This window comes from Lactuca saligna, chromosome 7, assembly GCF_052625555.1.
Source record: "Lactuca saligna cultivar CGN05327 chromosome 7, ASM5262555v1, whole genome shotgun sequence".
Lineage (NCBI taxonomy): Eukaryota > Viridiplantae > Streptophyta > Magnoliopsida > Asterales > Asteraceae > Lactuca > Lactuca saligna.
This window is the reverse complement of record NC_136423.1, coordinates 149,711,665-149,736,933: the sequence shown is the minus strand read 5'-3', so window position 1 is coordinate 149,736,933 and position 25,269 is coordinate 149,711,665. Positions and strand designations below refer to the sequence as shown.

The 25,269-nt window shown below is 31.7% G+C and overlaps 1 pseudogene; it reads right to left on the bottom strand.

The window, feature by feature from the left end:
- Positions 1–13,074: 13,074 nt before the first annotated feature.
- LOC145005708 (bZIP transcription factor 44 pseudogene) lies at positions 13,075–14,518 on the bottom strand (annotated as a pseudogene).
- Between the last annotated feature and the right edge of the window lie 10,751 nt (positions 14,519–25,269).

Genomic DNA, 25,269 nt, shown 5'->3' with positions numbered 1-25,269 from the left:
GAACTTGATATGACTAAAAGGATTAAACAATTGTCGAGGACAATCTAAGGCTTACCAAAGATTGGTTGCTCAAGGACAGTTGGAAGTATAGTAATAATTCTGGAAGGACCATATTGACATAATCTGTATGGAGGCAACTCTTGTTCAGAAGTGATAGTCAAAATGAATCTGGAAATGTTTCAAAGTTAGAATTTTCAATCTGTTTAAGATTAGGAAACTTAATGCAAGAAGGATGTTTCTAAGGAGCTGATATCCTTTGGAATACTCTGTAATGATTGTTGCCAAGTCTTTGTGAATTTGTGCATAATCGTTACAAGAGGATCAATGCATATAAGTTTAGAATCTAACAGATTTCAGTAAATGACATGAATTTGGAATTCATGCATTTGCAGTAAGGATTTGGGAGTGTGAAAAGAGAATCATTGAAGTTATGTTCAATTGATCTAGTTCACAAAGTAAAGATCATAGACAAACATAGTATGCATACTTGGTGTATAACATGACTAGTGTTTAGAAAACATAGTGTACATGCTTGGAGCATGGGACAACTATTGTTTTAATTTCAAGAATAAAGTTGATAGCTGAAACAGTATACAATGAATAATGTGTAATCATATGGTGATAAATAAAAGGTGTTTTATTTATGTTCATAGGTTTTGATACCATATTGGATTCAATTATTATTGTGTTTCACTTTGCATGTTTTGACTTCCCGAATAAACTAGGTTATTCTTTCGGAATGACTAAGTTATTCAAACCATCCACAGTCGGTCATATGTTAGAAGTAGATATGAATTAAGACTGTCATGGGTTGGCTTGTAGAGGTCTAAGGTGTTGGACAAAGAGCTACAACACTCATGAATGCTCATAAGTTCTGAGTATTGGATTCAACCCGTGCTCATTGGAATCACTTCATGGATTTTATCACGAGTGATCATGAGACGATAATATCTTATATTCTTCAAACCTAGAGATATGAGTTGTTACTGTGAGTTGATAGTACATTGATTGCACGAAACCACATTTGGTAACTCGGTGCTATAAAACGTGTCTTTGTGTATGATTCAACAAGTAGTAGAACAAGCCATATGAGTCGAAGTTTATCCATTCCTTTTACCTTCGGGATAAAAGCGATATCTGTGGGCCCCTCGATGATTTGATGATGACAAATGGAAGTGCTCAGCCGGGCCAGGACTGATTTGATTTGTTCAATTAGTCAGTCGTCATAAATCGGAAATCGGGAAACAACAAATGGACAGAGAGAATGATTATAATTCATGTCTCAGTCCATATGATATCTAGAATGGAGGAATATATGATCCCTTATCTAATGGACAAGTCATTGACAAAGGTCAGAGTTCATCTACAAGGTCAGAGTTTGACAGAAGCTTTTGAGAGCTACGATTTCCAGTTGGTTCCTGAAGTCATACGCAATAATAGTTTTAGACTTATCCAAGTGGGAAACTGTTGGATTAATGTCTAAGTCCATAACTATAATTGGTAAGACTTGACCCGACCCGGTATGGTCCATTTGGGTTGCATGGCATCATGCACTTGGATAGACTATAATGAGAGAAATAAGACACTTACGGTTATTAATATATTATAAGTTCTAGTATATTAATAATAAGAATAATAAGATTATTTAATTAGTATTGATCAAGAATTAATCTAGGATTAATTAAGTGATCAAAAGAAGACTAATTAAATATATGGGTTGATTGTGTAAATCATCCATACTTGTATAGTGGGCTAATGCTCCATGGATTATCTAGTTGGGCCAAAACCCATATGATGCTCCATGGTGTATTTGAACCCATGGATCCAAGGAAATGGAAAGTCATGACAATTAGGGTTTGCCCTAATTGTAACACTATATAAAGATATTATTCTTGACAAAATCGGCACTAGTATTATTCTAGAGAGGGCTAGCCGATTTCATGAAGTGTAGAATTCTCTCAAGTTATTCCAAGTGTATTTGGTGTTGTGTGAACCATTTGAGGTGTCACACTTGGGGCACTAGGCACTCAAGCTTCATGAAGACATTCTACATCAAAGAGGTATGTATTCTATCTTGTTATATTGATAGTTTTGTATGCTAGATTAGGATAATACCTTGGATGTTCATATTTGCATGTATAATAGAGAAAACATAGATCCAAGGTATTTAGGGTTGCATCTACACTTAGGAGTGTTAGAATGCTCATAACCCAACAAATATTTACAGTATGCTTAATCAAAAGATACATTTGATAGTGAGAAGATGTGACTCTTTTGGTTTAGCTTGAAAAAGGGCACACATGCTTGTAGCAAACATAATATCGGGGCGACTTGAAGTGAGATAAAGTAGAGAACCAACAATTCCTATGTATGAAGTGCGGTTAACATCAGGGACATCTGAATCAGTGGAAATTTTCACAGAAGCTGACATCGGAGTCTTTATAGCCTTACAGTTAGGGAATGAATTTTTTTTCAACATCTTTAAAACATATTTACTTTGATTAATTAAGATTCCTTTGGGTAGCTGCTTGACATGAATACCTAAAAAGAAGGTCAATTCACCCATCATACTCATTTCAAACTTTTTAGACATAACATCAACGAATTCCTTTCTTAAATCTTCATTTGTAGATCTAAAAATGATATCGTCGACATACACTTGAGCAAGAATACGATCAGTTCATGATTCCTTGATGAACATGGTGTTATAAAAATCACCGTATTTTGTACCCATTTTGAAGAAGATATATCACCATGGTATCATACGATACCCTGAGAACTTATTTTAGACCATAGACTGCTTTATCCAACCTATATACATGATCAAGAAATTCATAGCTTTCAAAACCATGAGATTGTTTAAGAAAAACTTCTTGATCGAGATCTCCATATAAAAATGATGTTTTAATATCCATACAAAACTCTTTAAAATTCATAAAAGACACATAGTCCCGGAAGATCCTAATGACTTCAAGCTATGCAATAGGGGAAAAAGTTTCATCATAATCCAGTACTTCCAGTTGAGTAAAACCCTGAACAACAAGTATAGATGGTTTCTTGTGATTATTCCATCTTCATCCATCTTGTTAAGAAACACCCAACGTGTACCAAAAATCATTTTCCCTCGTGGACGAAGAACAAGATTCCAGACATTATGCCTTTTGAATTCATGTAACTCATCATGCATCACTCTAATCCAGTGAGCATCATCCAAAACATCATTTACCTTTTTAGGTTTGATATATGAGAGAAACAAAATTAACAAGCATCCAGAAATTTGATGATGCTTGACGATGGGTATGAACTACAACTCTAGGATCTTCAATTACTTGTGAGAGAGGATGATAACAAACATCATGGAGAGAAATTTGATTAGAAGAAGTGGTTGGATCCTCATTATGAATATTAAGAACTTTAGTGTTAGGATAATCATCATCATCAATGATAACATCATAATAATGACTTGGAGTAGAAGGGTGGACGTGAGATGACGATAAAGTTGGAACAACAGAAGAAGAATCCACGGATAATACGATTCAGGAGAAGCTTTTGAGAAGATGATCTCATCTAAAATTGATCCATGATGAAAAATAGAGTCTTTTGAGTATGAATCCTCATCGAACTTTACATGAATAGAATCTTCAATAATCTGCATTTTCAAATTAAATACCATAAATGCCTTTGAAATATTTGAATACCATAAGAAAATATCTTCTTCTACTTTTGTTGGAAACTTTAATAGTTGATACTTATTATTCAAAGTAAAAAAATACAACCAAACACATGAAAATAAGAAATGTCAGGATTTCTACCTTTAATCATGTCCTAATAAGTTTTTCCATGCCTTTATACAATTATTGAACAATTTTTGGTATAACAGACAGTATTAACAGCTTCAACCCAAAATGAGAGAGAAAGACCAACATTAATAACCATTGTTCTTGCAGCTTCTATCATAGTACGATTTCAACGCCCAACAACTCCATTTTGTTGAGGATTTCTAACAAGTGAGAAGTTTTGAATGATTCCTTTCTCTTCACAAAAACTTTCAAGAGATTCATTTTGAAACTCAATGACATGATCACTTCTAAGTTGCTTGACTTTCAGATCATATAGAACTTCACTTTTTTTTTTATTAGTGAGATGATCTCATCAAGAACCTCTCTTTTGTTTTGTAAAAAGATAACCCAAGTAAACCTAGAAAACTCATCAAAAATAACTAATGAGTACTTCTTGTCAGCGCAAAATTCAATTGGAACAGATCCAAAAATATCCATGTGCAATAAATGAAATGGATCAGAAATAGATGAACATCAACAACTATTGTTGATGTTTATCATTGAAGAACTTCATCTCAGGTTTGGTATGTTTTCCTTTTTCACATGCAACGCAAAATTTATCCTTAAAGAACTTCATCTTAGGTAGCCCTCTTACAAGCTGATCATTAGAGATCTTTTATATTATTTTAAAATTAAGGAGAGAGAGTCTCTTGTGCCATAACCAATTCAGATGAGATTGAGAATGAGGGAAGAAACAAGGCCTAAGAAAGTTATCAATAGAAAACATATGTAAAATGTAGATATCACTTCGACGATTAGTTGATAGAACAATAACACTGTTGAAATCAATAAGCTTTCCTTCATTCTTTTTGAAGTGAACTTCATAATCAACATCATATATATGACTAATACATATGAGGTTATGCTTCAACCATTTTACATAAGACACATTTGATAATTGAAATTACTAGCACTTCATGGTTCCGAAACCTTTTTTTTCCTTTTCCATTGTCTTTGTATGTAACTACATGGCCATCTTTCCTCAGATAATCCTCCAAGAGAGACTTAAATCATGTCATATGTCAAGAGCATCAACTATTGAGATACCTAATATGCTCTTGAACCTGCATCACTCATACACAATTAGAACACTTTATTGACCCATTTTGAAATAGGTTTAACAATGGAAGTTTTAGTAGATCCAAAAAAATGTTATACTATTGCACAAGAAGACAAATCAAGGAATTTTCTTCCTTGAAACATTTTTTTTTGCAATCAAGATATATTCTTATCTTTTTTGTTTTCCCCAAAAAGTACATTTATCAGCCTTATAAGAGGGATCACCGTATCTATAACACTTCCTAATCCAAAAATAAGTTTTTCTTTTAGAGTAAGATTTTCGGTTTTCAAACAACTTAGGTTTCCTTGGAGTGGAATCATTTTCATTTAACTTAAAAAAGTATTTCTTTTTATTTCTAGAAAAATGAGAATAAACAAAACTACAAGATGTGGATTCAGTGGAATTATGATCCAAAGATGAACATTCAGCATCATCAACTATTGTTAAGATTTAGAGGTGAGCCTTCCATATTATACTTGTGGGTCAAAGGCACCAAGGCCGACCCATTGGATTGGATATCGTGTGATATGATAGTATGTGATTATGTGATAAAGAGTTGTAAGATTGGTATCCTAGTATATAGGATGTTAGCATGCAGTAGTATATGTAGATATGCCTGCCAATCTGCTAACTGATAATACCATTATCTGTTTTTAGATATATGTTATTTGTTATATACATGTCGACATAGTATGGTGGTGTTGAGACTGTACTACTTTGTGATGTAAGTCAACAGAACTAGGGCATTCCGACCGTAAGGTTGTGGGCCAGGGTTAATCCAACCAGGAAGGTTGTGGATCGTCACTTGCTTGTTTGATATGTTTTGTGTGGTAGTACTTTGTGGTAACTCGCTAAGCTTTGGCTTACAGTTTTAGTTTAATGTTTCAGGTACTTCTGATAATCGTGGGAAGGCGAAAGAGTGATCGTACACATCCTCCTGTTTCATGGACTTATAATTTTGGAATACTCTCATATTGAAAAACAGTTTGGAAATAATGATTTTGTAAACAGTTATGATTTTGGGTTGTTTTGAAAAGTTTAAAATTGTTGTGATTTTTAATGTCGTAACATTCTTATTTCTCATTATTATTGTTTAATTTAAGTTTAAAATAGCAAAATGTTGCTTAAACTTGTATTTGCAAGTAAAATAAGAAAAAAAAAATATCCAAAACCACGGATACCATCTTGAAAGGGATATGAGGATAAATTTATGAAAAATGTTGATACTTCTAATCATTGGCGGATCCAAGGTTTCGGGTGTCGGGGGAACATGCCCCTAATGGCTAAAATAAATTACATGTAAATACCTCTAGTATTTTAAAATTTATTTAAAAATCCCTTTATGTTTTTGAAACTATTCAAAAGTGCCCCCAACAAAAGAAAATGTTGGAATCACCATTGCTTTTAATGTTAACTGTACTAATAGGAATGAAAATAACAAGAATGTGACTACTAATGTCACGGGTTTAAATTTATTTACCAATTTTTAATTATTGAAAAGGGCCTTACATTTTATTTCGCCTCGGACCTCAAATCAGTTTGGACCGGCCATGCCAACATGAACATTTATTAGAGTCAACAAAAGTTAACGATGCCCAGGTTAGGGTTTTTTCAGAGTCGAAAAAAAAAATCTTGCTCATAGAAGAATTAATATTTCTTCTTAGGTTTTGAAGACATTGTCTCTCATGTATTGGTAAAATTCCTACCCAACTATTTCTAAGAAAAATGGTCATCCTAGAACCAAGTTAATGGCTACTCTCGTAATGTTTTTTTGCACATCCCTCAAATGAAAATGTTATACCTTTTCTTGGCTTAAAATCAATATATAAAGTTGTACAATCTCAGATGCATTATGTAAACATTGATTTTAGCATTATTACTCTTGATTTGGCAATTATTTGCATGAAATCACTATAGCACATTAAAATTTAGTTATCTGTCCTATTTGGTCATTCAAATTTTCTTTTTTGCACAATAGACCATTAAACTCATATTTGACCTTTCAATTAAGCCATTTTACGAAAAATTAACAGGTTACCCGATAACAAAATCTGATATGGCATTAGTAATTAATTTTTCTTTGTTGTTTGGTACTATGATGTGTGTGATGTGCATGGGAAGATCCCAACTCATCTCCTTCTCTTTCTTCTTTCCTTAACATGTTACCTCCATACCCCTGTTATCTTTTTCTCTTCCCAAGACAATCGTTCCTTTTTTTTTCCTCCGATGTGTTCATCGGAAATTCTCCCCACCAAAAAACTACAAGCAATCTCTTACTGTCTAACCTCCAAAATTCAAGTCCGCTACAATAACTATTTACTCACAACTCCTTCTCTCAATTTCTTTTCAGATTTAACTAAATCCTACTCATTTGTGTGTTCCACGCCTCCGATGTTGAAGCAGTCTCTATGTTTTTAATCATCTTGTTCTAATGAACCTAGCTATACAACCCCAATCATAATCTATGAGAATATTCGAACTTTTCATGTCACGATGACCTGTCATAGTTGATTTAGGTTTTTACAGCCAAAAGTCCTTTTTGAAAAAGAAAAAAAAGGCAAAAGATGTTTGGTAAACTAGTTTTAAAAAGCTACTTTTGGAGTTTTTATACAAGGAAAATCAACTTTTTGGAAAAGTCATGAAATCCTGACTTTTTGTAACTTTTCCAAAAAGGACTTTTAGGCTTTGAGAAGCTAAGCCAAACACCCTCTTAAGTGTTGAGAAATGCGAGAGCTTTTACAGCTTCAATCCTGAGTTTTAACCGAATCGGTCAGTTCAACTGTGGGAAGCCACCTAAAAATGGTCACTTGTGGTGTTTTTGAGGCTTGAGCTTTGAAAGGCAGAAAACTTGAGTTGGACCTGGACATGGTACAAAGGAGACCGACAATTGTATGATACCGGTGCGTTGAATTATTTCTCTCCTGAAAATTGCTTCTTTTGTTTACCCTATTTCAAGGAGGAAATAAAGAAGTATACATAAGTGGATTAAAATTAACAAGAATCCAAAAATGTATGAACCAATTATGATTATCAATTTTGCATAATTGATGTAACCGATGATTTGAATGTTGATGAGGCTTCAGGTTATAGATTGCCTAACAAGAACTGTTTTGACGAAAGGAACATGAAGCGCATACTCTATCGTCGTTTTGAGTACATGAACTAGAGGTGAACAATCCATTTATATAGTTGAATCCACATGGAGAGCAAGTATTTAAATCTTTAAATCTACTTCGTGAAGAAGACTCGTGTTGAAATTGAAGCTATTTGGGCCACAAGATTTCGGAGTGACTAAATTTGTACTCGTAACTATAATGGGTTATCGATGTTAGATGAAGAAGAAGAATTTGTGACCAACAATAGAGAACAATATAATATTCTCGAATCCTATACATGAATGATTGAATTTGATGAGAAGATTACATTCCTCCAAAACTCAATCGTGTGATTATCTTTTCTGTTTCCTCAAAAATTTTCAGCACTGATTGCTAGACGAATGAAGTTCATGTGGATTGAGTTGTCAGCGATGGAGATGGGAAGGGCTTGAGGCTTAGTAGCTCACAAAGAAGAAAGAGATGATGAAAGTCAGTGTGAAGGAATGGGTGTATGGTGGTGGGTCATGGAAGGACCAAATATATAAGTTTATTAGAAAGAGTAGAGATGAGGTGAAATATTTTTCTCTCCAAAAGTAAATATTAAATGATATGTAATTAAAATGACCCGTAAACTTTTTAAAATTGGAAAAAATGGCTTAATTGATAGGTCAAATACGAGTTTAGTGGTTTATTGCACAAAAATAACTTTAGTTACCAAATCGGATAAATAACGAAACTTTAATGTACTATAATGTCATTTTTTCGATTATTTGCTCTAAAAAAAATGGTTCTCTTATGATAAAAATGTATAACGAGTACCAATTTCTTATTTTGTGATTCACATTATAAAGCTATACCTTTTTCTGGTGCGATTAGTGAATTTGTAACAGTGTTTTCATGTTTTGTACCTCCATCCGACACATTAGGAAAAACTAGGGATGAGCGTAGGCGGGTACCCACCTCATATGGCGAGAACCGGAACCGGCGGTTCCGAGAAAGTTAGAACCGGAACCGGAACCGCTCTAGGCGGTTCTTAAATGTTTGGAACCAGTCCCGGAACCGGCGGTTCTGGTTCCGGGAGCGGGTAACCCGATCGCATTAATTTTGTTAACTTTTTTCGATAAAACCGCAATTTAGTTCGATCCAAATCAAATCAATTCAAAGACAGACAAAATCGGACCAATATATTCCAAAACTGGTCTCAGTAACACACCTTTATATGAAATTTTATATATATATATATATATATATATATATATATATATATATATATATATATATATATATATATATATATATATATATATATATATATAAACCGGTTCCGACGGGTACCCAGCAGGTAGCGGTTCCGAAAAAATGAAAACTGAAACCGGAACCGCTTAAGGCGGTTCCATAACTTTAGGAACCGGAACCGGAACCGCCTAAGGCGGTTCCGGTTCCAAAAGCGGGTACCCGGTTCCGATGCTCATCCCTAGGAAAAACAATGTACAACTAGTAGTCACATTTGACACTTCCTTCCAAGGAAACCACTAGGCCTTCTTTGTTGGAGCAATATACAACCATTATTGCAAAAGATACAAACCATCTCACAACATTATTGTTACTGATATGTCAATGATTTGCTATAATGCACAATGATTTCCTATGGAATGTCAAGGAGCTAGACTCCTTTTACGAAAGAATGTGCAATTTTTAATGCATGACAAATAAATCAACTTTCGTTTGATGTTTGTGAATTATTTGGCATTAAAAAAGATTCCCACATGGAGCAAAAGCTTGCAAGGAGTACCAAGTTGCTCTTTTTCTTATGTCTGGGCAATTTTTGCATGTGATCAAGGTCTACATTATAATAAAAAACATAACTTAAATATATTATCATTTAACTTTGATTACCATACAACAAAATGGCGGTGCCTGTTAATAGTCATTTTTTAATTTTTAGCCCATTTTTTAAAATGTAAATTTTTGTAAATTTTAATTTTGGTGTGTGTTTTTGGATTACTTTTAAAATGTAAATTTTTGTAAATTTTAATTTTGGTGTGAGTTTTTGGATTTGGAGAAACTATAAGCAGAAAGATTAATGAAGATATGTATCATATTAATATATTAATGAAGACATGTATCATATTAATATATTAACATATCACTATTTAATTGAATAATAAGATTTGTTTATATTGGACTCACGATTGCTAGAAATGAACTGAATCCAAATTAGACCCCTGAGTTACATGGTTCATATGCATGCGTCCATCTTATAAATCTATATTTCAATTTTCACAACTAACCCCCTATAATTCTTAATTTCACGAATCACCATAAATTCTCATTTAAAGGCTAAATATTAAAACAGTTTGTTCACCTAGAATCGGAATATCAAATTAAAACGATAAATAATTTAATTAATGATATTTATGTCAATAAAATGATTAAAACATATAACTATATGTGACAAAAGAGACTTAGGGGTCGTTTGTTTCGTTGGATTCCTAAGGAATTATAAACTAAAATCCAATACAAAATGTGTTTGGTATACAAAAGGCATGGAATATAATTTCCATAATTACTTTATAATTCCCTATATGAAAGATTTTCAATTCATTCCCCATGCATCAAGAATTTACATTCAACTGCTTATTTTATTATATTTTCTTTTTTGGATCGCACAATTATCCTCCTATGTAAGATTTTGGTAACAAATATCATCTACGTATTTTATATTTATTATATAATAAATGATTTGTTGCTTTATATTATGATATATAATAATTTTATTTCAATTTAAAAAATATTTTTATTATTTAATTGTGTTCAACGAAATGTTATTTATTTTTTTAATTTATATTTTATAGAATAGTTTAATAAAAGATGTTGTAATTAAATAAAACTTTGTCTTGTTTATTAAAAAATATAAATGGTATTTCTGTCATATTATAAAATTTGTTTTCTAATTTCTTTGTAAAATTAGCAAATTAAAAAACAGATTTCATTCATTGTCCTCCAAATGCATTTCAACTTCTATCACATTCAAATTCTAATTCCTTTGGATTCCAATTCTTTGGACAAATTTCATTCCTTCAAAAAACATTCTGCGAAACAAACGCCCCCTTAAAGGATTGATTTTTATGTCTATTTGTCTGATTCCAAAAAAAAAATCTATATATATAATAATCATCTATATTTTTGTAATGTTATGGTTTACCATTTTGATGTAGGTGTGAAACCGAGTTTATAGTAATTATGTAACAATTTTTTTAACCGTTAATTAACACGTACTAAATTACTTTTTTTTTCCATAGCAGGACTTAACCCTTAACCAAAAAAAAGTTCAAAAAATAAAATAAAATAAAATAAAACATATTTCAATATTTGTTAACAAACAACTTGGTACTGCTAAACGGAAGGCCATTTTGTTATTATTATTTCTTTAACTAAAGGGTAAAATTAGGGGTAGAAACGGAATCTAATGATTCCTTAATGATCCTCTTCACATGGCTTTGTGTCATGCTTCTTGCACGGGCAACCTGATTTCATGTGCTAAATACGTTAGTTAATTAATTAATTAATTGATATATATATATATATATATATATATATATATATATATATATATATATATATATATATATATATATATATATATATATATATATATATATATGGGAAAAGTGAATATGTGGCTATCATGTATGTAATATTAGGTATAGAACCATCAAAATAGACTTCATTTTGATTATAAAAACTCTTTTTTTTTTTTTTTTTTTTTTTTCATTTTTAGCTTCTTCCTATTGCCTTTGATGTCATATTATTTTTAATTTCATAATTTATCCCCAACATCTATGCATTCAGAATGTGTTGCTTATATTAGACCTCTAGTAGGCTTCATAGTTTTCTTTAACACCTACCATATGTAAATTTGCATGGTTCTTTTTGATGTGTTATGAGAATTATTATAATGAGTTTTTAATGAACAATTTCAATCTTTCACTATAATTTTCTATATTAAATTTTGATATGAAGACTTATAGGTATAGTTGATAATGTAATCTTATACATGGTTTTTGGTGCAAAATTAAATATTTAAAACTCCATAAAAATATGTACTAAGCGTCTCATCTAGTCTTATATAGGATACAAAAAAGATGGTAGAGAGATTTGATTGCATTTTGTTAAACCTATATAGTTTATGATGGTTCTATACCTAATATTAAATACATAACAGCCACATATTTCCTATGCCCTATATATATATATATATATATATATATATATATATATATATATATATATATATATATATATATATATATATATATATATATATATATATATATATATATATATATATATATTGATTTTAATGACATAAAGTTGTTATAGTTAGTTTTAAGTAATTCAATAGAGCGTGACCTCTTACAAATTTAGATTAAAATAAAACTATTTAAAAACTCAGCTAAAGTAAAATTATATAAAAAAACCAACGTCTTAAAATAAAATCAAAAGTACCTGAAAATAATCAAATAATTATAAGAGTTTTTTTCCTTTTTTTTTTTTAGAATTACAGGAATAACTCTTTTCGAAAAATACACCGCCTAATGTTAGTGATTTATTTATTGGTAATTCAGTATATTTTAGCTCTGTGTTTTATATTGAAAGAATCACCCAATGAAAATTGCACCAATTAAGAATATAACTTAAACAAAATACTACTAATAATAAGATCATCATGACCATAAGGGCATAAGATCACAAGGGGACAAATTTGTGTTGTAATACTCTATATAATTCGAGATAAATTGAAGAATTTATAATAATTTATCAGCTTTTTGACAATCTGCAATACTCGATTCCAAACGGAATCAATGAAATATTCAAGCTTGATTTCATGATAAATAGATATTTTTTCTAAATTCAACATGATATGAACAAATAATTTTATAGAGTTTATAAAATTGAAGACTTGAGTATTACATAAAAACTACACATGTATTAGAGACAACATGTGTGTTATTCTTTCGTCATTGGATGTTTCAATCATAAGTAATGAATTGATTTAACTAAATTATATGGAAATCAATTAAAAACACGTAGTTCAAAATTCCCACATATGCATGCTTAATGCTTCGAGTACAAATATATAAAATATCGTACATCAGAAAAATAAAAATTATCTGAATAACAACAACCGACTACACATTATATAGAACTTAATTATATCATTATCAATCTCATACATTAGAGATACAAACTTACAAATCAAACATCAACATCCTAATGATTACATACACATACCCCCTCCCCCTACCCCCTATAAATGCCAATATTTTGATCCCATCATTCAATCAATTCCATCAATGATGTTTCCGAATTTCATGCTAAAATTACCACCTTGACCTTATAAATTTAGAAAGTGACAACTTTATCCCTTCCTCCTAAGCTTCTTTCAACTCAGTACATAATCATGTCAGCAGAAGCCAAGATAGGTTGACACGCGTAAAGGAAACTCAGTGAGTTGTTGATAAACTCGTCGCCGAACTCAGTGTCACTTCCGACGTACTGTTCCTCCGCAAACCCACTTCCGGCGTCGATTGGTTGTTTCATGACGGCAATAATCTCATTGAGAGAGTGAAGCCGATGGCTGAGCTCCGCCACCTGAGCTCTCAGCACCGAGTTCTCAGCCTCCACACTCATAAAATGATGTGTGAACATACTGATACTAGACATTACCTGGTTATTCTCCTTCCTGAGTTGACTCAGCTGAGTCATCAAATCGTCCATGTGCTTTTGCTTCCTCATCCTCGATCTTCTTGCTGATTCTCTGTTAGAAATCATTCTTCTCCTTTTCCTTTGATCCATTTCTCCTTGAAGATCTGAACCACCAGACGACGTCGTCGTGCCACTAGAGGAAGCCATGAAAATTACTAAAAGTGGAAACTTTAATCAAGAAACTTGAAACTCAAGATTTTGAGAGAGAGATGACAAGACCCAGATGGTAATTAAGCTTTAGTTTAATTATTTGATTACTTATAGATCTAAATATAGATAGATATATATAGAACGATAGATTTATATAGGGGTTAGTTTATAGAGGAAGAATCATGAAATGTAATAAAACCAGTAGAGGAAGACAACTGAGAAAGATTGAACAAGATGGGTTCTGCGCCAATAAGTGGAATTGATCATACACCCTGAAGTAAACAGTTCACTAAGAATTTGAGACATGTATTTCAAACATTAAGGAGAATAAATTAAACATGAATCTTGGCAAAAAAAAAAGCCCAAGGAAGTCCGAAAGATGAAAAGAACAAGAGGGGCTTGCAAAACCACAGATTGTAGTTGGGGAATTGAAAGACAAGAGACCAAGAATATTTGATCTTAAAGACAGGCTTTTGCTAAGCTTGAATTTAAAGGAAACAGACTTCCACAAGAACAAAGAATGGAGATGGAGATAAAGGATGTGGGGAAGAGGAGATAGAGAAAGGGAAGAGACTAGGGAAGGATCGTTACTAGCATTTATAGCAAAGATTGGCAAAGGAAACGGAATATATATATATATATATATATATATATATATATATATATATATATATATATATATATATATATATATATATATATATATATATATATATATATATTTCATATCTATTATTTGCTAAAATCCACCAATAGAATTTAGTATTAATTATATATATATATATATATATATATATATATATATATATATATATATATATATATATATATATATATATATATATTTATAGGGTAAAGTGAATATATACCTAACAACCTTATATAAGCTTAGGTACCTAACCACATTATACTACATTGTTTTGCATTATATTTCCATTACAATCGTCTAAGGTTCTTAAACTTCAACCCTTAACTTGATTTACTTCCAAGATTTTTAGACATTCACCATTATATTCCTCCTACACCATTTGATTTGTAACGGTAGTATACGAAGCCCACCAGGGGTCTCCAATAAAAAGACGTCATTTGAAAGAAGATAATGGTGAAAGTCCAAAGATTTTGGAAGCAATCAAGTTATAAGGTTGAATTTTAAGAACTTTGGGTGATTACAATGCAAATATGATATAAAATTACATAGTATAATGTGGTTAGGTATCTAAGCTTATATAAGGTTGTTAGGTATATTCACTTTACCCATATATATATATATATATATATATATATATATATATATATATATATATATATTAAATGCTATCCATACTTATAACTCGTTTTTAATGGAAACCAATTAAATTCGTTATTAATATCAACAATAATATTCTTTCAGAATAAATTCATATCTAGGAGAATGAGAGTGTAATCGAGCAGAATGAGAGTGTATTCTACTAGAATACACTCTCGTTCTTCATATTCTATGCAACTTTAGTATATTTTAAGTGAGTAAGTCCTGAAACAAAATACGAACTCATATATAAAAATCTAGATTCAATTTCATTATGAAAAAATGTTATTGCTAACATTAATAACGGATTTAATTAGTTTCCATAAAAAGAGAATTATAATTATGGATATCATTTAATATACATAAAATTATGGAAATTATTTAATATCTATATTTATTTAATTAAATAATTATTTAATTTACTAAATTTCTATTGGTGAATTCTAACACACAATAAATGTAAAAAACAAAATAACATAGCCCTATATATATATATATATATATATATATATATATATATATATATATATATATATATATATATATATATATATATATATATATATATATATAGAGAGAGAGAGAGAGAGAGGTAAGTTCAATTGAGAAAATAAAAAATGTTGAAAATGGGGAGAATCATTCTCAGCCACTCATTTAATTAGCCTTTAAACATAAAGGACACTGTGTTAAACTTGTAAATATGATATAATAGCCTTCAATCACAAATACGTAAGTGTGGAGAATTAGATAACAGTTGAAATTCATTCGTTTTTTTCTCTTTCAATCCACCTTCAATTCTGCTTGAATACGAACATATCTTCAACATCTACGATTAATTATACTCCCAACATCATTAGAACAACCTCATCGATAATCAACAAAAAATTCAATTCATATCATTCATTCAACATCGTTCATCAAATAAAACATCGAAATTAAGGTTAGAAAAAGGTCAAATCATTTTTTGTTTGAAAGTTTTCATATATTTCTCTACCAATCTACTATTTTGTAAAATTTAAATAGTCAAAGTATCATATTTATCACATTTTAAAAAAAGTTAACTTGTATGTACTCCAACTGTTTGATGAAATGCATAAACTAAATTATCACATTATATTCACATATGAATATGTTTTCTCACCTGAACCAACATGTGATTATTAAAATACAAAACAAATATGCAAGTCTGTATGTTATTCATATGTAAATAATATATAAAATTATATAGATTTCTGAAAACACCTTGTAATATTCATAGATGAATATATTGTATAATATTCACATATGAATATACCAACTATTATTCATAAGTGCATATACGATCTAATATTCACAAGTGAATATACTATGTACTATTCTGATGTGATATACCATGTAATACTATATAATATTCACATATGAAAATATAATCTAATATTCATAAGTGAGTATATCATCTAACATTTACAAGTGAATATACTATGTAATATTCACAAGTGAGTGCATCGTCTAATATTTAAATATGAATATATTATGTTTAGTATATGTTATATTCATCTATGAATGATACTTAAATTGTAAAAAAAATAATAATCATAGTTTTTATTCATAAGTGAATAATGAATGTACTGTAGTAAAAACCTGATTCATTTTTATTCGCTTATGAATAACGATAGCTGAAAATATAAAAAAACTAAATTTTTTATTTTATCTTAAAACTATATCAATATGGATGTCTATTAGTAGAGAATAAAAAAACATGAATTTTGGTATATTTAAAATCATTTTTCGATAAAAATAGTTTCTTAAAAATAAAAAATAAAAAAAAAACGAAAAAACTATGTTTTTGTATATAATAACGTAATGCTTAGCATAGTTTAAGGAAACATGTTTTGGTGAGAATGATTCCTCCATTCTCAACCTTTTTTTCTCAATTAAATCCTCCTATATATATATATATATATATATATATATATATATATATATATATATATATATATATATATATATATATATATATATGTATATATATATATATATATATATATATATATGACAAAATTGCAAGAATGGTCCCTGTGGTATGTCCAAAAATGCTACTTCGGACCAAACAGGTTTGGACTAGCACCAATAGTCCAAAAGTTATCATTTTGTTGCGGTTTTGGTCCAAAACAGTTTAATAAATCTAAAAATGACGGATTTGCCCTTTTCCATTTGTTTTTTGTTTTTCTCTTTGTTATTTAATTATTTTATAACTAAAAAAATATAAAAAATAAAAATAAAAGAAAATATTTCTCTCTCTCTCTGTCTCTCAAGATAACAACTAACATACCCTCTCTTCCATCATCTTCCTCAATGAGCTCTCCATCAAAAACACATCAGAGTCTCTGCTATTTTTCCTCCAAATTAAAACCCACTTCCATCTTCATCCGTTTCCCCTAAGAACAAGAACAAAATAACTCAAAGTCAGAAACCCTACAAGTTGAAGCAGAAAAAGATGAATCAATCACCGATCCAAATCATCAATTCTTCAAATTACAAACATCTTGTCAAAACCCAGACCCTTACCTCGAAGGAAAATTCACTCTCCAAAAAAATCGTCGGTCTTCCTAGCACCTTTCTTCCTTTCCCCTACCATCATTTACACTGAACCCGAACAACCTGAATCTGAAATAGAACAACACGAAACCCTAATTATCAATATTGCAAAATTCGAAACCGAATATAAAGGATATGAAGAATATGAAGAAAGATCTGGCAGCTTCTGCTGATTCGTTCCACAGCAACAATCAACAACGATGGTTCCATAATAGCAGCGTCGGTGGTGGCAGGGGTTGCTCTATCGGCTTCTGCTGCTTCATTTCTTGTTGTTCCAACGAACTCAATGAGAGGGAGAGCAGGGAGGTAAGAGCTTCCAAAATAGAAATTTGGGTTTGATTTTATAGATGAAGGTGAAGAAATCTAGGTCAAAATCGAAATTTAGGTTTGATTACGGAAGAGAGATAGGCATGAAGGAAAGAGATGGGGAGATGGCGAAAGGGTGGTTTATAGTGACGTGAAAGAGGGTGATCAACTAGAAATCAAGAACATAAGGGAGGAGTTGTGAGCGGTTTCCAGTGACGCTACCTTACTGGTGGTTGTGGGTGGCAATTCGGTGGCTGTGGGCGGCGATTGGTAAGGATGAACTTGTCTTCTTTGGTAATAACATGTGCTTCATCAAGATGGTTGATGGAGTAGTGGAGTTCCATTAGTGTGTGTATGTGTGTATTTTGGGTAAGAACACAATCACGTAAGAGAGAGAGAGAGAGAGAGAGAGAGAAAGAAAGAAAGAGAAAGAGAAAGAGTGAGTGAGTGGGTGAGTGAGTGAGAGAGAGAGAAAGAGAAAAGAGAGAGAAAGAGAGAGAGAGAGAGAGAGAGAGAGAGAGAGAGAAAGAGAGTGTGAGTGAGAGAGAGAGAGATAAAGAAAGAAAGAAAGAGATATGTATTTTCTTTTTTATTTTTCTTAAATTATAAAAGTATTTATATAAATAAATAAACTGAACAAACAAAATCCAAGGGAAAAATTGTCATTACAAAAAACTTTAAAGTAAATTTGACCAAAGTGGCAAGAAAATGAAAACCTTTGGACCGTAAATACTAGTCGAAACCTGTTTGGCCCAAAGTGGCAATTTCGACCTAACCACAGGGATCATTCTTGCAATTATATATATATATATATATATATATATATATATATATATATATATATATATATTCATCCATATATTTACCATTTATTACATAAACTGATACAAAAAGAGCAAAAATGTAATTTTTACAGCTTAATATTTTCATCTATCTATGCTCTTATATTTTAACACAAAACTGATATAGAATAAAAATTTATACAGTATATTTACAGTTTATTGCGAAAACATCACAACTTAATATAAACTATTTTACAATAATTTACTAATTAAAACAAGTAAAAAACACAAACTCTACCACCACCATCACACGCTGCCACAAAACACGTGTAGCAACATCGCAACTATCATTTTTTCCAAATCAAGTCTATAAATAAAGTCATGCATTAACATCTTAAATACTATAGTCGCAGTCTAATAAAACCTACGAATTCACTCATCTTGAATTTAATGCAAAATAATTATAAAAACTAATATAGTCTTCCATATTTATACAATACAAAAAAATAAATATATTCACAAGCAAATTAAAACAAACATTCATACATAAATCAGTCATATTTTAACACTTAATTCATTAAAATTTTACAGCTTAATAAAATCAATTCAGAGTTCAGTACATAAAATTCACAGCTTAGTCTAAAATATTAACAATTTAATGCACAAAAATTATACATTCACAACTATGCTCTCAACTTAAAATTTACATATATATACTTTTAGATCTATAGGCTAATGCTTCTGTCAAAGTTTATTTACAAAAAATTTCACAACTTAAATCTTAAATTTTTTATTCGAAATTAGGTTAAATGAGATCTGTATATAATGATACTTTTATCTCATATTTTAGAAGGCTATAATGAATTATAAAAAAAAATCATAGTTTAATACAATCAATTCACAACTTAATACAGTCCATTCACAGTTTAATACAGTCAATTTACAGTTTAATACATTTAATCTACAACTTAACACAATCAAATCATGGTTTAATAAAATAAATCACAACTTAATATAATAATTTCAAATTTTAATACGAAAAAATTATACTTCACAAACATATTATTAAGTTAAAATTTACATTTCAGAACTTTAATTCACAACTGAATAAATCATGTCTTAATAGCTTAATACTTAATAAAAAAACTCATGCATTTACAACTCAAAACATATGTAACATCCTGAAATCAGGTATATCTCATTGGCCCTTCTTCTTTCCTTATGTTGTCATTTTAAGCCCTTGTGTAGTTTGTGTGATAATCAAGTATATTGGGCGTAAAAGGGAGTACGTCGCGCGTACTCGTGAGTGTATTAATGATGCAGAGGATGCCTGGTATGCAGGGCGTACCAGGCCCATAATGAAACCATAATTCTAAATAAGTCCCCTATTTAAAGAACATTATAGCCTCATTGTTGGCCACCATTTCTAAAGACTTATCTATCCAAAACCCTAATCATCGTTCTTGTAGCTAGAGAGTGCCCTTGAGAGCTTGTTGGTGTGTTCTTGAGCCTTAAGAGTGGAAAGGAAGTTTTGGAGAAGAAGGAGTAAGAGCCCAAGCACTTGGATCCTAGCTTAGCAGTGTGAGAAGCTTCTTTTGGAGTTATAAAGCTTCAAACTTTCTTCATTTTCTGTTGTGTGTTCTTATTTGGGATGTTTTAGGGTTTTTGTCCCAAAAGTTGATGGATTTATGAGTTGAGGAGCTCTAAGAACCTAGATCTATCCCTTGCTAGTGTATTTCGTGTTATAAGGTCATAAAAATCCAATCTTGGTCAATAAGAACTAGCCATGCATGAGATATGAGCTTAAGGAAGAAAATACATGAAGGTTTTGAGTTTTTAAAGCCAAACCAGCCATGCAAAGGCGTAAAGTCTTGGACTTTATGGACTATGAGACTATAGGGGGTCCAAATTTGTATTTTGAGCCAAGGTCTTAACTAATTAAGACCATAAGTGGGAAAATAGTGAAACTGGGATGTACGCTGAGCGTAAATCCCAGTATGCAGGGCGTAGGGTTCGATCAACCTGATACCAGCGAAGAGGACGAGTACGCCCAACGTAGGGATTTGGTACGCAGAGCATACTCGCGAGCATTGACTTTTGTTGAATTTTAGGGTTCGGTAAACAAAGGGACTTTTGGACTCATGAAGGGGTAAAATGGTCTTTTACCCTTTTGAGAGAGAGCATAAAAGGGGGTGGGGGTGGTCTAGCTTAATGAGTGCTGTTATTAAACAATAATTTATGTTTATGTATTATACGGAGGCTAGACCGGAGATTTGAGTCTGAGGTTATTCCGAGATAGTTCAAGGTGAGTCTTCTCACTATACATTACTTAGAGTGGAATTTATATGTGATGGGAAGGTCTTATGTATTGATATGAGTTATGTGAATTTATGTGATATGTATATGCCGTATGTTTGAGGCCAGAAGGCAATCAGAGTTATGGCCGGAAGGCAATCAGAGTTATGGCCGGAAGGCAGTCATAGTTGGGCTGGAAGGAAAATCATGGTAGGGTCGGAAGGTCTACCAGAGTTGTAGGACCAGAAGGTCCCACTAAGACACATTGACTGGAAGGTCTTACAGAGTCCTAGCCATGAGTGGCTAATTTATATGCATGTGGTATTTTGGGGAACTCCCTAAGCATTCGTGCTTACCATGTTATGTGTTATGTGTTTCAGATACTTCTGAGGATCACGGGAAGGCGCCAGCGTGATTGTACACACATTTTGGACATGGAGCTATGATTATGGATCCTGGATTTGATATGATGTTTTGAAAACTTTGTTGACTATTATGGTGTTTTATATAAAATGACATGTGTTTTATGAAATTAAAAATGAAAATTTTATTTGAAAAATTATGACGTTACAAGTTGGTATCAGAGCCTTGGTTTGAGGGATTCGAATACACCTTCGGGTATATCTGAACTCAAACTGGGGATTTAAGAAAAGTTTTCAAAAAGAAACAATTTTTTTTAAAAAAAGAGTAAAAGATTTCAAAGAGTGGAAAGGAGCAGTGTGTGCAATCAGCCAGCGCCCGAACGATGATTTCCCAAAATACCTTATGTTGTGTGTTATGAGATATTATGAGATGTGTTATGCATGCTAGAGTAGGCTAGGTATTCATAGTTAGGACTAGAGTGTCTTGATTTATGATGCCTTAGCCTAGGAGTTACTGCTACTATGAATTACTTCGAGTATGAGTAGGTAGCAGAGAGGAGCTTATGAGAGGTCTACTGGAGGGTAGCCTGCTTTTTTCAAGTTATCGAGTACTTGCGATCTGGGATCCTAGGTGGAGGACTTGGAGTGAATATTAATGTGGTGTGGAAGGTAGTATAGGGCCCGTACTACTGGAAACACCGGGTTAGTAAGCAGCCCAAGTAAGAATCCTTAGGGTACTAAGGAACAAGTAGGGTTGAGTGGTCAAGTGCAAGAATACTCGAGCGAGTCTTTGATTTTTTTTGTGCTGTGTTTCAGAGACATCATGGTGGGTACTGTTGGATAAGGTGTCTAAGTCCATAACTTATTTGGTATATACTTGACCCGACCCGACATTGTCCATTTGGGTTGCATCTCATCCAAACTATTTATGGATAATTTTATGAGAGTTATACACATATGATTATTAATATATTATAAGTTATAATATATTAATATGAAGTCATCTTATTTAATTAGTCTTAGTCTTAAATTAAATATGAATTAATTTAGAGATTAAAAGGAAGACTAATTAGATTGTGGGCTATTTGTTTTATATGGTGTGGGCTAACACTCATTTGTTAATGGGCTAGGCTTGTATGGAATCCCATGGATGATCCATGGAGCTTTTAACCCATGGATCCTTGGAAAAGGAAAGGTCATGGGTTATTAGGGTTTCACCCTAATCATGTACACTATATAAGCATGCTTATGGAGCATGAAATGGTGCCTAGTGTAACTAGTGAACTAGTGTGTGTAAGCTTGTGTGTGGCCGAAATTATACAAGTGTGTATACTCTCTCAAAGTTTTCCAAGAGTTTGTGGTGTTTTGTGATTCCATTTGAGGCATTCACACTACTGGTGCTTGGCCCTCAAACTCCTTAGAACCAAACTCATCAAAAGGTATGTAATCTCTTCTAACTCTTTTATGTTGAAATGTTCCCCATGCCATGTTAGATAGGTTATAAACCTTGGAAAATTTATTATTTTGCATGTATTTAGACAAACATAGATCCAAGGTTTATTAGGGTTGCATGCACACTTAGGAATTGTAGATTGCTCAAAACCCAACAGTGGTATCAGAGCCTAGGCTTGCTTGTTTGAATACTTGATGCAAATTGCTGAAAATCGAAGATTTTATGCTGTCTACACAGCTGACTCGCCGAGTCCATGAAGGGACTCGACGAGTCCTAGGCAAAACTCATCCAACTCGGCGAGTTGGTTCATGCACTCGACGAGTTGGACCCCCGGACAGCATACCTTTGAGTTTTGGTGCTGTAATTGGTCTAGAATCATTACCTTAAATTGTTTTGGACTCATAAAACCTGTTTTTGATGTGGTAATGATGATGGTGGACCAATTTCAAAGTTATAATCAAAATTTCAATTTTATATATTTTCATATGATTCTTGAAATTGTTGATGTGGATGTTCATGTTCATATGAGTTTTGTTAGATCATAGGAATTATTTGCAAATTGTTTGTTAGTTAATTCTTGATCTTAACGTGTTTTAATGGAATTCTTAATTTGTCCTCAAGTTATGGAATTCCAAGAGGTTTTCTTTTAAATGTTTTTTTTAAGAAGTTGTAGGTTACATTTTCTTGAAGATTTTTTCCCATAAATGTTTTATGGACTTCATAACTTGTCCTCAAGTTATGGATTTCCAAGAGACTCTTCATTAAAAGCTTTAAAACACTTAATTAAAACTCATAAGTTATGAATATCCAAAAGTTTTGAAGAGTTACAAAACTTGCCCTCAAGTTTGGGAATTTGGAAAAGTTTCACACACTTTAATAAACTTTAATTCCAACACTTAGAATTTTAAAAGTTAAAATTCAACACTTATTGTCACACCCCGAAAATCAAAGGCGGAAACATTTCCCGGGTGGACTACCACGTTGTGTATCAAATCCAATGTACATAGTAATCACAGTAAACAACCATTATATGACATATATATATATATATATATATATATATATATATATATATATATATATATATATGAAAGTTTACATTTGTTTCAAAAGTAAAGTTATACAAGATAAACATATGCATCATATTAACAAAAGTTGAGACGAGTCTTCCACGCACTCCGTCTTCATCAAAAGAGATCACCGGGTACCTGTCTAACTTGGACCTAAGAATACAAGCGGTTTGAAAATCAGCATAAAGCTGGTGAGTTCATAAGCGGTTTTGTTTTATGAAATGTATCAATTTCCTTTAATTTCCGAAAAGATTTGTTATCCAAGAAAATCCCATATTTTCTTATGTGAAGTTGGTTTAGTTATCATTTGTTACCAATTCAATTATGTGTTGTGTTTTACCCCAGGAAAATCCCATATTTTCCTAATTGTAAGATCAGTTGTATATCACAAAGTATAGTTTAATACACAAAACTATATGATGAAAATCTTGGGATCACTATCCCGAAAGAAATATAATATAGTTTGACACATATGAAAGTATAGATTTAAGATCATAGGATTACCATCTCGGACTAGACACGAGATAATTTGATATATATGGAACCATAGATTTGCAAACCATGGGATCACTATCTCGGACAAGATATAGATTTATACCATGGGATTATCATCCCGTACTTAATATAGATACAAAACCATGGGATCATTATCCCGTACAAGATATAGATACAAAACCATGGGATCACTATCCCATATAAGATATAGTTAAAGACCATGGGGAAAGACATACCGTACAAGATATAGATACAAAACCATGGGATCATTATCCCATACAAGATATAGATACAAAACCATGGGATCACTATCTCGTATAAGATATAGTTAAAGACCATGGGGAAAGACATCCCGTACAAGATATAGATACAAAACCATGGGATCACTATCCCGTATAAGATATAGTTAAAGACCATGGGGAAAGACATCCCGTACAAGTTGTAAGTATAAAACCATGGGATCACTATCCCGGACTAGATACAAAATAGTTTGATAATACCATGGGATCACTATCCCGAAAGAGATATAGAATCTAAAACCCAAACTGTGAATGAACTAATATTAATACATGTTGTGAGCCGGGTAACCATACTAATACGACAACGTGACCTCCTTGACGTTTGTCAGACGTCGAAACGATATCCAGAAATTTGTCACCCCAGGCGTGCCCGCCTAACTGTAGCTAGCAGTTAAGGTGTGGGATTGTCAGTCCCGAATAGATCTGTTCACA